The sequence below is a fragment of the Triticum aestivum genome, chromosome 5B (genome assembly GCF_018294505.1).
Source record: "Triticum aestivum cultivar Chinese Spring chromosome 5B, IWGSC CS RefSeq v2.1, whole genome shotgun sequence".
NCBI classification, from domain to species: Eukaryota; Viridiplantae; Streptophyta; class Magnoliopsida; order Poales; family Poaceae; genus Triticum; species Triticum aestivum.
The window spans coordinates 242,606,965-242,621,183 of NC_057807.1; the positions used below are offsets into that span (position 1 = coordinate 242,606,965).

The window sequence follows — 14,219 nt, forward strand, 5'->3', positions numbered from 1 at the left end:
GGACGTGGAAGACAGACAGTAGCGGGACTGTGGTCTGTGGAGGGTAGGATAATGACATGGATATGCAACCATACAAGCTTCTAGTGTGGATGTGCAGTCTAAATTCGCCTGCGCGGCGTAGTACAATTTACCAGGTGGTCGAGGCGGCAAACCCAGCCATTGTTTGCTTCCAAGAGACAAAAATTGAAACTATGATGCCAGACATTGTAAGGCAATGCCTTGGCAGTAAACTAGAGAACTTCTTCTACTTGCCGGCTATGGGGGCCCATGGAGGCATCTTGCTCGCTTGGGATGAAACTTTTGTGAGGCTCTCGAATCCATGATACACTATAAACACGGTCTCGGCCCTAGTCACACCGCAGAATGGGGGACACTGGTGGATTACGGGCGTTTATGGCCCACAAACGGATACAGATAAAATCGCGTTCATGCAGGAACTGGTAGATATACGTGACCTACACGTTGGCCCATGGGCCTTTGTGGGGGACTTCAACCTACTAGTTAATCCACAAGACAAAAAAATGACGTGGTAAACAGGCGGATGCTGGCCAGATTTCGGAGGAAAACGAACATATTGGAAGTTAAGGAGATGTACCTGAACGGACGCAAATTCACATGGTCAAATGAAAGAAGGCGGCCAACCTTGGAGAAAATTGACCAGGTCTTCATGTCAAACTACTAGGATGACTTGCACCCGACAGCTTTGCTTATGGCTTGGGATCAACGATCTCAGATCATTGTCCCTTCCTCCTGGACCTCAAGGTGGATTTTGCATACGGAAGATGATTCCGTTTTGAACAGTTCTGGCCTAACGCTAAGGGCTTCTTCCAGACGGTGGAGACGGCTTGGAACTTGATTGCCTCGGATGGCAATGCTTTTGCCGTGCTCTACAACAAGCTGAGAGCCACTGCAAAGGCGCTGCAACGATGGAGTGATAGGTGGATAGGCAACATGAGAATGCAAATCGCGATTGTACTGGAAGTCATTGGCCGGCTCGACGTGGCAATGGACTCGAGAGCCTTTTCAGATGATAGAGTATGAGCTGCACAAAACCCTGAAGAGGAAACTCCTTGGGTTATGTTCGCTGTAGAGATCCATTGCCCAACAGTGCTCTAGGCTCTTGCAGCTTAAGGAAGGGGAAGCCAACACTGCCTTTTTCCATCGGCAAGCTAGTCAAAGGCAGAGGAAGAACCTAATTCTCTCCATCACCTCAGAGGGGCATCTATACACAGGCCAGGAAAATATTGCGCAAGCGGTGGATACATAATACAAAAGGCTCTTGGGGCTAACCACGGAGAGGAGTTGCACCTTAAACCTGGAGGTGCTAGGGCTACCGCAGAGAGATTTGGCACATATGGACACGCTTTTCTTTGCCCGGGAGGTCGAGAAGGTGATCAAGGACATGCCACTAGACAAGGCACCGGGACCAGATGGGTTCACACGATGTTTCTACGCAACATGTTGGGCTATTATCAGAGATGATTTCATGAGGGCGCTCAAAGAATTCCAGTGTGGAGACATGAGGGGGATGAAGGTAATTAATAGAGCCACTGTCTCTCTCTTGCCGAAGAAGGTGGGGGCGGTGGACATCAAAGATTTCAGATCAGTGAGTCTTAACCATGGAGTGGTCAAGATCTTTGACACGATACTTTCCACCCGCCTCGCAGATGACCTGCCGCTTCTCGTGGGCAACCACCAAAGTGCATTTGTGCGGGGAAGATCCTTACATGACAATTTCATGTTAGTACAAGGGAAGGCACGCAGGTTACATGCCCCGAAGGACCCCATAGTTCCCATGAAGTAAGATATATCCAAAGCTTTCGACTCCGCTCAATGGTCGTTCTTGCTAGAAGTGTTGGCGCAAATGGGTTTTGGTGCAGAGTGGATTTCCTAGATCTATGGTTTACTCGCGACATCATCCACCAAATTTTCTGTGAATGGGATCCCCGGGGAAATGATCTTAAATTGCCAAGGGTTAAGACAAGGAAGCCCCCTCTCACCCATGCTATTCATACTATGCATGGAGCCACTCCAAAGATTGTTCGAGCACGCGACAACGGTGGGTTTGCTGGACGCTCTAGCGAGGACTGGGTTGAAACACCGGATATCCATGTATGCTGATGATGTGATGATATTTCTGAAGCCGAAGGAGAGGAACACCCTGACTTGCTCGTCCATCTTGGACCTGTTTGGACACGCCTCAGGCCTCAAGGTAAACAGGCAGAAAAGCTCCGCCCTACCGATCAGATGCACTCCGGAGGACATGCAACTGATGTCTGAATTGTTTGGGGTCTGTGAGTGCCACCTTCCCATGCCGGTACCTCGGATTACCACTATCCAGTAGGAAGCAAAGTGAAGCACAATTCTAGGATATGGTGGAACAGCTGGCGACGCGACTGCCATTTTGGAAAACAACATCCCTACCTAAGAGCAGTCGAATGATACTTGTGCAGTCTGTCTTGTCTACTATACCAGTGCACTCCATGCTTGCCATGGGACTGCCACCAAAAACGATCAAGGCAATGGTGGAAATATGCAGAAGCTTCTTATGGTGCGGAAAATAAGACACTGGAGGTGGAAAATACACTGTCGCATGGGAGGCCATCTGCCGGCCAAAATGGGCAAGAGGCCCAGGTCTTACAAATCTTAAGTGGATGAATGTGGCACTTCAAGTGAAGTGGTTATGGCTCCAGAGAGCGGACCCATCTAGACCGTGGGCGAAGTTCAAGTTCACTGTACCGGATGAGGCAAGAGGCCTGTTTCAGGCGGCGGCAACAACGTCTCCGGGGGACGGCCGAACAACCTTATTTTGAGAGGACATATGGTTCAATGGATATTGCCTACTAGAGCTGGCTCCGGAGATATATATATGTGAGGGTGTTAAGGAGAGTGAAGCATTCCAGAACAGTTGCCGATGCATTGATAGACGCAACATGGGCCCACGATGTAGGGCTGGACATGAACGAGGGCGAGCTACTACAGTTACTGCAACTGTGGACACAGGTGGGAAGCACAACCTTGGATGCACAACGGCCGGACCAATTGACATGTTCGTGGGAGAAGGATGGCCAGTTCTCGGCCAGATCGGCCTACGCGGCCAAGTTCGCTACCTTACAGGTTTCACCGACAGCAAACTTCACATGGTCATCAAGTGCCCCCTGCGTTGCCGCTTCTTTGCATGGCTAGCTCTAAGGAATAGAGTGTGGACTTCAGACAGGCTGGCAAGAAGAGGTCTTGCTACCTCTTGAGCACTGCGTTGGTTTTCCCTTGAAGAGGAAAGGGTGATCTAGTAAAGTAGCGTAAGTATTTCCCTCGGTTTTTGAGAACCAAGGTATCAATCCAGTAGGAGACAACACTCGAGTCTCATGTACCTACACAAACAAATAAGAACCTCGCAACCAACGCGATAAAGGGGTTGTCAATCCCTTCACGGTCACTTACGAGAGTGAGATCTGATCGATATGATAAGATAATATTTTTGGTATTTTTATGATAAAGACTAAAAATAAAGAAAGCAAAATAAACGGCGCCAGAAATAGCTTGTTGATGGGAGATTAATATGATGGAAAATAGACCCAGGGCCATAGGCTTCACTAGTGGCTTCTCTCAAGATAGCATAAGTATTACGGTGGGTGAACAAATTACTGTCGAGCAATTGATAGAATTGAGCATAGTTATGAGAATATCTAGGTATGATCATGTATATAGGCATCACATCCGCGACAAGTAGACCGAAACGATACTGCATCTACTACTATTACTCCACACATCGACCGCTATCCAGCATGCATCTAGAGTATTAAGTTCATAAAGAACAGAGTAAGGCATTAAGAAAGGTGACATGATGTAGAGGGATAAACTCATGCAATATAATATAAACCCCATCTTTTTATCCTCGATGGCAACAATACAATACGTGCCTTGTTGCCCCTGCTGTCACTGGGAAAGGACACCGCAAGATTGAACCCAAAGCTAAGCACTTCTCCCATTGCAAGAAAGATCAATCTAGTAGGCCAAACCAAACTGATAATTCGAAGAGACTTGCAAAGATAACTTAATGACACATAAAAGAATTCAGAGGAGATTCAAATATTTCTCATAGATAAACTTGATCATAAACCCACAATTCATCGGTCTCGACAAACACACCACAAAAGAAGATTACATCGAATAGATCTCCAAGAAAATCGAGGAGAACTTTGTACTGAGATCCAAAGAGAGAGAAGAAGCCATCTAGCTAATAACTATGGACCTGAAGGTCTGAGGTAAACTACTCACACATCATCGGAGAGGCTATGGTGTTGATGTAGAAGCCCTCCGTGATCAATGCCCCCTCCGGCAGGATGCCAGAAAAGGCCCCAAGATGGGATCTCACGGGTACAGAAGGTTGCGGCGGTGGAATTAGGTTTTCATGGATTCCCCTGATGGTTTGGGGGTACGTAGGCATATATAGGAGGAAGAAGTAGGTCGGTGGAGCCACGAGGGACCCACGAGGGTGGAGGGCGCACCCTGGGAGGGGGGTAGGCGCGCCCCCTACCTCGTGGCCTCCTCGTTTGTCGCTTGACGTCCACTCCAAGTCCGATCACGTTTGTTCCAAAAATCATGTTCCCGAAGGTTTCATTCCGTTTGGACTCCGTTTGATATTCTTTTTCTGCGAAACACTGAAATAGGCGAAAAAAAGCAATTTGGGCTGGGCCGCCGGTTAATAGGTTAGTCCCAAAAATAATATAAAAGTGTATAATAAAGCCCATTAATCATCCAAAATAGAATATATAATAGCATGGAACAATAAAAAATTATAGATACGTTGGAGACGTATCAGGTCTCCCACATCAGGACACCTGCCTTTTTGCAACCAAGATGATGAAACAATTAACCACCTCCTGACTCAATGTGTATTTGCAAGGGACGTTTGGAGCAAGGTAGGCCTAATTGTGGGCATGATTGGCCTATCACCATCAATGGGAGATGAGCTATCAACATGGTTCACACGGGCAACACACCTTGGACGGTATGCCAAGACAGTGCGCGCCATTCACCTACTTGTCATGTGGGAGTTGTGGAAGCACAGAAACTCAATCGTGTTCAAAGGAAAGACACCGGACGTGCGGCATGTGCTACAACGGATAACATACGAATGTGTGGCCTGGAAGAAGGCAGGTATCCTACACGCCGACCTCCAGATATCTTCTGTAGGAGTAGATGGGTGGGCCGCGGGTGAGTAGTTCACTTTGGAGGACTTGCGGTAGAGTGTGTTGTGTTTAACGCCTTGTAAATAACTGTGGCGGGGTTTCACCCCCTTCTTCTCTTAATATATGATACGCACCACTACAAAAAAAAGACACATCCATGACATTTTGGCCTGAACGAAATTTTTTCCTGTCATGCTTATGACACTTCTATGACAATAATTGTGACAAAAGCACGTATCATCATAGATGTGGTAGGCTCCTACTTCTATGACAAAAAATCATGATAAATAATGGACTTTTCGTCATGGGCGGGCAGGGGATGCACCTGCATGGCATTCTTTGGGCCGTCCATGACGGAAAAAATCATGGTAGAAGCGAGGGCGACGAAAATTTTGGGGAGTTCCCGGTTACGGTGGGTGGTCGGGGCCGAGCGATGCATGGAGGGATTGCGTGTTTCTCTCGTACACATACGCGTGTGTGTGCGAGGCATTGGGCTCTAACTGAACCTGAGCGAGGCGTTCGCTGACTGAACTCGAGCGATTGCAGTGGCTACACATTACTAAACCAGAGCGATCGATCGATCCATGACTGTTAACTAAACCCGATCGAGTGATTCCTTCGCTACTGTTGCTAACTAAAGCCAATCGAACCTGTTGCCTCTTGATGAACAGTGATCATTGTTGGGGGTTGGATGAACAGTTTCCGTTGGGTGTTGGATGAACAGGACCTCGTGGTAGTAGAGGTCGTTGCCGCTTGATGAAAAGGACCCGATCGATAGGAGGCCGCCACACACTCGAGCCGGTTGGGGGTGGATGAACAGGCCCCCGTGTGGAGGGTTGGTTGAACAATAGCCGGTGGAGGCTGGGTGAACAGGACCCCCATGGTGAACAGCAGCTGGTGGAGGCAGGAGGAAATAGATGGTGGATGAACAATAGCAGGTGGAGGGTGGAGGAAGTCGACGGTGGATGAACAGTAGCCCATGGAGGCTGGAGCGAGGCAGTAGATGGTGGATGAACAGTAGCCCGTGGAGTCCCGTTTTGCGGTATGCCACACCCCTCCCGATGAACATGACCCCGTTTTGACCGTAGGCGCTCCAACACAAGTCTGTTTCCTCCGTTTTGTGGTACGCCACACCCCTCCCGATCAACAGCTCCCTGTTTCGACCGTAGGCACTCGATCAGAAGGCCGTTTCCTCCATTTTGCGGTACGCCAGACACTTCCCGATGAACAGGACCCCATTTCGACCGTACGCGGTCGAACAGAAGGCCGTTTTCCCCCGTTTTGCGGTACGCCAGACCCTGTTCCAGCTGTTCCATCCAAGCCGGTTGGCTCCCGATGAACAGGACGCGTTCTGACCCAGTGGCTTGGCTCCCGATGAACAGGACGCGTTCCGACCCAGTGGCTTCACTCCCGATGAACATGATGCATTTCGACTCAGTCACTTGGCTCAAGACAATGTTGTTTCCTCCATTCCGACCCAACCGGTTAGCTGCAGACGAACAGGACGACCTTGCTGCCGTCTATTGCCTCTCCATGTACACGAGCCTTGGCCGTAGATATGCGCAAGTACGCATTTGAGACCCCGCCCTTATGTATGTACGTAGCCGTATTTATTTTCTTGCAGCGTGGCTGTATATACGTGTACACGATATATATAGACGGGACTGCGTGACATTCTACATCCGCGCCTCTATTACGACACGTGCATCTCCTTACTCGGCCCCAGTTCATCGTTGCAAAGAGACCGATCGACCAGTATGTACGTACACGTTCACGACCAGATAGACAACCCTATGTACGGTTCGACCCGGTGGGTCCCAGCTGTCACGGAGGATAAGGAGGCACTTCCTTGCGTGCAAAGATATAGCTAGTGGGTCCCAGCTATCAGGGGAAAGAATCATTTTTTGGCCCGTAATATGGACGCACTTCCTTGCGTGCGAAGACATAGTTGGTGGGTCCCAGATGTCAGGGGGAACTTTTTTTCGAGGCCCTTCTGGTAGGTCCCGCTGTCAGGTGGAGGAATCATTATTATGCGCGTAATAAGGAAGCACTTCCTTGCTGCGGCCGTGGACCCAGCTGTCAGCCTCTCCACGTACAGTCCTGTTCCGACGGAAGTCGTTCCTTGACCATGTTGACCACGCCGCGCCGAGAGCACCAAGGCGGTGGATGATGGTGAGGCCTAAGACGGGAATGATCTAGAGTCGTGGAACAAGGGGCACTGGAGTCCCTGGCGAAGGGGAGTACGAGGGGCTAGTTCGGCTGCCGGGTGAGGCTGCCTTCGTCGGAGAATAATAGAAGGTGTGGGTGAGTATAGGTATGACCTGGCCACTGTTGGGAGTAGGGTGGGGCAGCGATGTCTGTGCGGCAGCACAGCCGGCCACGGGGAAGCAAATGCAGGCGCTCCAGCTGGCGATGGTTTTGGCGGCTAGAGCAAGAGCAACTAGATCAGACATTGAAGAAGCAGGATGGCCATTGGATGTCAATCCAACGACTACAGATGTCGGAATAATTTGTTGACCTTTTGTTTTAGACCATTAAATCGTATTGTTCACTTAATGGACAACACCTTGCACAGGCTTCATCTAGTGGCCCACCAAAGTCAGCTTCGAAAGCCATGGCAGAATGCAACCCATTTATTTAGGTTTTACATCCCATTTCATTTTGTTTGCCAATACATCTTTTTACTGGACTTTGACTCAAAAAATAATCTATTTCCTGGTCTGGGTAAAAATAATAATAGTCGATTTTCTATTTATGATAATTTACAATGCATTTTATTATTTATTCGAATACACCTATTTACTGAGCTGGGTGAAAAATAATATTGCGTACATGCAACACATTTATCATTTCTTATAATTTACAAGCCATTTGATTTTAGTAGAAACTAGTTGACCCATTGCGCTAAATGGCGCAGAGACCCACTAAAGCCATGTTGTCGATGAAAAGAGTTTTATTTTGCAAGGACATATTCGATACTCGTAGTAGAAAGCTCATGTGCTAAACCATGCTATTTTAAAAATTTCCATCACATTGCGAAATCTGAGTTTTAAAAAAATGTATAACCCGTTGTGCCAAAAAATTATATTTGGCGCAGAGTCCCATTTAAAACCATGTACTTGTTGAAAATATTTGCATTTTTCAGTAACTCAAACTTTCATTAACTGTGTTTGAGCAAATACATACGGTAAGAACTTGGTAAAAGTTTAATTGATTGTGTACATAAAAGGCAAGATGGCAACATCAGAGTACAATTGTATGATGTGCAACAACAGCCAATATTAGTTAGCTAATAAGGGAACTAAACATTTCAGAGTAGTTTATCCCACATCTCATTCTCCTCGAAAATGAGCCCAAGCGGCCATCAACAAAAATACAATTGTTTTGATACAACAACGGTAAGAGAAATGAGAAACCATGGAGGAGAGTTGCATGTAAACTTTATAGAAGAAGGCCAATGTCAAGGAACAACATGTTGAAATACTCATCCCGCTCTCGGTTCTGGTCATCAGTCTGGGTAATCAACTCCTGACCAACGCCTTCAGCAACAACCACGACAGCATGCACCTTCTTCTTTACCCTTTCATACAGGAACTCAAATAGGTCTCCCTTCCCTTCAACGTAGAAATCAATCTCAAGCAGCAGTCAACATCTCGGCTGCTCAGAGTGGCATTAAGATTAATGTGGATCGTTCTCCTGCTCATAAGTATGACAAGACCAGTGCCATTCGCAGCTCTCACAGCCTCCACATGTGCCGCGTTGATCGCCTGCTGAGCAATCGAGAAAGTGCCTACACACTGCACTCGACAACGCAATTCAACTTATGAAACTAAGCAACTAATCTACGAAAAAGCGTCTGCTTGGTTACTTGGCATCCAACCATAAAAAAGCAAAATCACGGTGAGAAAAAGAATAACATAGGGCTTCATGGATCATGACTTTGCCACTCCTCATGCATCATCTCCATTGGATAGGTTTTTTTTCTGAACCACTATATGAGGGACCTGGAAGAGAGCAAGACAAAAATTATAACTCAGTAAATGAAGACTGCATTTTCCCATAAATTAAGGCATATTCTAGAAAAAGAGCCAATGTAGCAACCGAACAATAATGTTTATTCTCCTTCAGGTACCCACCAAGTAGCAACCGAAACATTATTGAACTACACGCAGCTCAAGATAATAACTATAAAATCTTTCCAGAAATAAGTGACCAAGTGAAAAAATGTAAAACAAGAGAATGAGGTAAGTAAGAAATCCCAATTGAGCTAAAGAAGGAGAGGTTGTGCCTAAGCCTCTAAGAACAAGTAGAAGCGCGTCCCCCCACTCTGCTTGTTCATGGTGACATGCCCAGAGAACCGAGAGATGTGCGAACTCCTTGGCTGACCAGGGAGAAATACCACCCTAACAGCGTCCTACTCGTTGTAACCGGCCAAGTAGCAGCGCCAACACCCTGGCAGGCAAAGACAACATGTGCCTGAACACACACGTCACTAAGCCAACAAGCACGCACACCACAAGAACCTGTAGCAAGCAAGTGCGGGGGACAGGAAGAGAGTTGGGACTGAAAATAAATTACCATGGTGGCAACTAGATTTACAGGCAGAAGCTTCTCGAGGCGGTGGCGGCAAATCTAGGTAGCAGTTGCACGAGCATGTGAGCGTCACAAGATGCAAACAACATACTCATACATACCTACATTTCTTTATCAACACTACACATCTCCAAAAAAATTCCAAATTGAGAGTTCAATAAGCTAGCATCTTCAGCCTCCTAATTTATCAAAGATCAGCATTTGTTAGTTTTGAGAAACCTAGAAAAACAAAGAAACATTAGGCACATTTGAATAAACATTTCAACAAAATGAGCAATAAGATGAAAAAACAAAACGAAATTCAGTAAAAAGAAACACTGCTATAGTCCTTCAATATGTATTTCTAAAATTGATATATCATCTTCATAACATGTTTATTTTCTATCCAAGGCTTGACTGTAGCATAAAATTACACCATGGTAAATCTGGAGAAAGACCAAGCTTCAGTTTCAGGTTAATCACTTGGTCACAAATTTTAGTAGAAGGGAAGACAACGGCCAGCGGTCACGAGATGAATTGTGCCTGCTAGTTCAGAAACACCAATACACCTAAATGGAGGAACTTACTTCATGTGCCTGAGCAGCCGATACAACTTTACCAGTGCCAATGGGCTACACTGGTTCGTGCGTGACGACCATGTTGGCCCAATCCTTGATCTTGTCTGCAAATAAAACGATCATCTCAGCCTACACCTTTTAGGTCAAAATATATGAAGATGATAACAAAGCAAATTTCATAATTCAAATCAATAAACATTATTCTAGAAAGTTGATTAATAGCAAGATCTTGTCCTTGCCAAGCAAAATAAAACTATACTCATCTGTTCATAAGCACATAAACAACTAAGTCAGCTACTACTCAAATGAACTAAAAGGATTGTAATTAAGGATGGAGTGCTCATTTTAAGAAACTTATTAACAAAAACTTTGGATGGTTCATGTGGATCTGAAATGACCCTTGTTCTCACCTCCTCCTACGGTCCTGCTCCAACCCCTCAGCAAAACATTGCACTTTATCCTGCAGGTGATTGTCAGCCTAAGGAAGTAGGCGGCTATCTGTTGGCTTCTCGAAATGCGCTAACCTTAATCCGCTGCCATGCTTTCTAATGGGATTCAGAGGTCATCTACACAAAGGAAGCACCTCCAAAGCATCAGTGGTAGGTTCACGGAGGAAAATAGAAACGGTCTGAAGTCCATAGTCAACAACACAAACCACCTTCCAAGATCATACAAATGAACCCACTCCACTACAAGATTTCTTTCCGTAGCTACTGATGTGTGCAGAAGAGCCTGGAACAGGGGTCAAACAAGATAAATCAGCCAACCATACAGTTCCAAGGTAGCATCAGGATTAGTATTGATAACTAATCCGGTAATCGTCCAAGAGCACAATGAACTAAGAGGAGATTTACCAGATTTGAGTGTCGGGGAGCGGAGAGGTGGAAGAGGGAGTTGGAGCCGAGCCGTGCCAGCCGGGATATCGATCCAACTCCGGTCAGCCGACCCTGTCATCGCCGGCGAGACCACCCCGCCCTAGCACGCCTACCTTCCCCTATCCTTCAACCCTCCCTCCACATCTTCTCTCTCCTATAGGGACGGATCCATGGGGTCGCCCTTGCGTGGAGGTTCCTGGCACCGTCGGAGGCAAGCTCATCGCATCCAGCCATTTCCGCTGCCCCTATGCTCACCGCTTTCGCCGATGGCAAGGAGGAGGAGGCGGGCGAGGAAGGCAGAACTCGGGCATAGGTGGGATAGAGGCGGTTGCGAGCAAGGAGAGGGTGCGGTGGGACCGCAGGAGGGAAGGAGGGTCGAGGCCATGCGACGGCTGTGGGGATTTGGGGCGTTGGGCAAGGGGATAGAGTTTGTTGGCAGCTGAAGTGGGAGTGGGAGTCGGGACGAGGCGAGGGTAAGATTGGACACGAAATGCGCATAGCAGATTGGCCAAAACTTTGTACATGCGGGGACGACGAACCCAACCAACAAGCACACGACACGAGCCCACCCGTCATTGGCCAGCGAAAATGACCGTGAGGTGAAAATTTGATTTTACTGCTGTGAAGATCCAACGGCTCAAACGCATCAGAAGGCAAATCCGACGGCCAACAAAGCCCAAATCGGGGGAGCCTCCTAGAGGCAAGTTGGCTAGCATCCTTATAGGTTTAAATGGACCCATTTTCTGGGATGGGTGAGAAAAAAATGATGGTCTGGACTGAGCATTTATTATAAAAATAATATTGAGATACGAATATTATTAAAAAAATTAAGTTGGGCTTGGTAATCTTATAATATAAAAAATGAACTGGGTTGTGCATTTTATTAAAAGAAACATAAGCTAGGCTACGCTTCTTTTAGGATCTTGTGTACAACTGTTGGCTCTGTTGTATTGCTGGTGTTCAACAAAAAAGGCATGTGTAGTACGGTACAACTTTACATGGCTACTCAACACATTCAACGACGCCTGGAAAGGCCAAAACAAGGCTTTTATACAACTTTTTGAAGTCACTAAGCTCAATTAATAACTTAAGAAAAAAGTTAGAATACAGTGGAACCTAATTAAAAGCTGTCACGTGCGAAGAAATAATTCAACGGGTCCCACTTTGTGTGTGTGTGTATGTGCGCGCGTGTGTGTGTGTGAGGGAGAGAGAGAGACCCATTGGTCGATGCTCGTAAATACATCTTTCAGCCATATGCATTGCTGATGCTCAGTAAAAACTTATATAGTTGACACAATCATATAGAACATCATAGTACACTGAACTTGCATACAAAACTTTCACACAGGCAACACAATCAGGGTGGAAGTAGTGGATCGCTATGGGTAGGGCTATGTTGAAACCAACGTACTCGTACATAACGGTTCATCATCTTTATCAATGATGGGGAAATATCTCGAATGCTGCACAAAGAAAACAGACAGACAACAGAATAAGTTCTGCTAGCATATGAAGTTGACGTACACCCCTTTCTAAAAAAAAGTTCAGGTACAAAAATAGAACAGGTCACAATCAAATGTACTGGCACATCAATGCTTCACACTGATAGATCAGATTTAACTAGTATCTAAGAAGATTCAGTTGTTACCTGAAATTAGAGCACATCCAGGCAGCCAGCCCTGCCTCTTCTCCCAAATAAGCAGTGGCCTCCGCCGCGCGATGGAGTAGGCCCTGTGCATCCATCGTTCTGAGCAACACGGGGAAAGCCTGACATTGACTCCTGTAATGGACATCGTCGACGGACCCTGGCATGAGCGGTGGCGGCAGGACTTCGATTGATGGATTGACCACTTCTTCGACATGCACGAACACTCGATATAGGTACATCCCTAACGTGGTTCGTGGCGGCCTTGGTGGCGACGAATAGTACAACGCCGGTTCCTGCACCGGTATCTCAACACCAATCACCTTTGATATGGTGGACGACTTCTTCATCCATGCCATAACCGTTAGAGCCCAGCTGTCTGGAGGAACAAACATACTTACGAGCTCACCTCCAAGGTCGTTGATAAGCTCATTGATGGACTCGCTGTTCCAAGCACGTCGAGGCATGCCATGGAAGGTAAGCTTTGTTAAAAACTCAACCTCGGAGGGCACCGAGCCCCATCCTGGGTGCCACCGATCAAAGCTCACCAGTGCGCCATCGCAGAACAAACATCGAGAAGATTCGAACACACGACTGCAGTCAAAAGTTATCCGGAACCTGATGAAGAAATCAGTCGGTGGCGGACAAACTTCGACGAGCAAGTCACTTATTTGGATGTCGTGCGCAATGCCAAGAGCTTTGACAAGGTCGTCCGCCGAGACGGGAGGCCGGTCGCCATTGATGGTTACCATCAGCACTTTGCCGAAATACTGGTCATCAAGCGCCGCCATGCCACTGTTGAGCGACATCACGTAGTGCCCGAAGGCAGGACGGACCCCAAGATCTCTGGCTTGGAGATCCGCGTTGACCGGCGACATGATAGTGCCCTTGAGTACAGGGAGTACAGGAGGGGGATTTGGGGGAACCGGAGTAGGAATTGAGATTCGAGAGGTGGGGGAGGGGCGGGAGATTGGGGATGAAAAGGTAGCATGAATTTCGAACACACGCCAATATGCTCTCGGCGCGCAAGCGCATGAAAACACCGGTGGCTCCCAGATGTCGGCCTAAGAGTCCTTTTTCTTTCTTTTTTTGAGAGCTCGGCCTAAGAGTCACAATTGACATGTTTGGCATTGCGTTACTACTCGGCCCATATTCAATGACACCTCACTGGCCCAAACAAGTGTACATCATCGAAAAGACACTGAGCTCAAATTATAACTTGAAAAAAGGAGATATACTATGAACACTGGAGAATGGTGATGCCCTCATTTAGCCCACCAGCAGTTCGAGACAATAAATAGTTTGGAACAACGATATAACAACATTCAAACACCGACTAGTGACTACTACTGACATA

General features: G+C 47.0%; 1 long non-coding RNA gene across 2 annotated transcripts; it reads right to left on the reverse strand.

Moving 5' to 3' along the window:
* Window positions 1-8,616: 8,616 nt before the first annotated feature.
* LOC123111180 (uncharacterized) lies at window positions 8,617-11,691 on the reverse strand. 2 transcript variants are annotated; one of them, XR_006454261.1, is made up of 5 exons: window positions 11,197-11,691; window positions 11,001-11,074; window positions 10,753-10,908; window positions 9,771-10,446; window positions 8,617-9,196 (listed from the first exon to the last, which is right to left on the reverse strand). It is a non-coding gene; the product is annotated as an uncharacterized lncRNA (long non-coding RNA). The 2 variants fall into 2 exon arrangements; XR_006454260.1 differs by having other exon boundaries at window positions 8,617-10,446.
* Window positions 11,692-14,219: the final 2,528 nt, after the last annotated feature.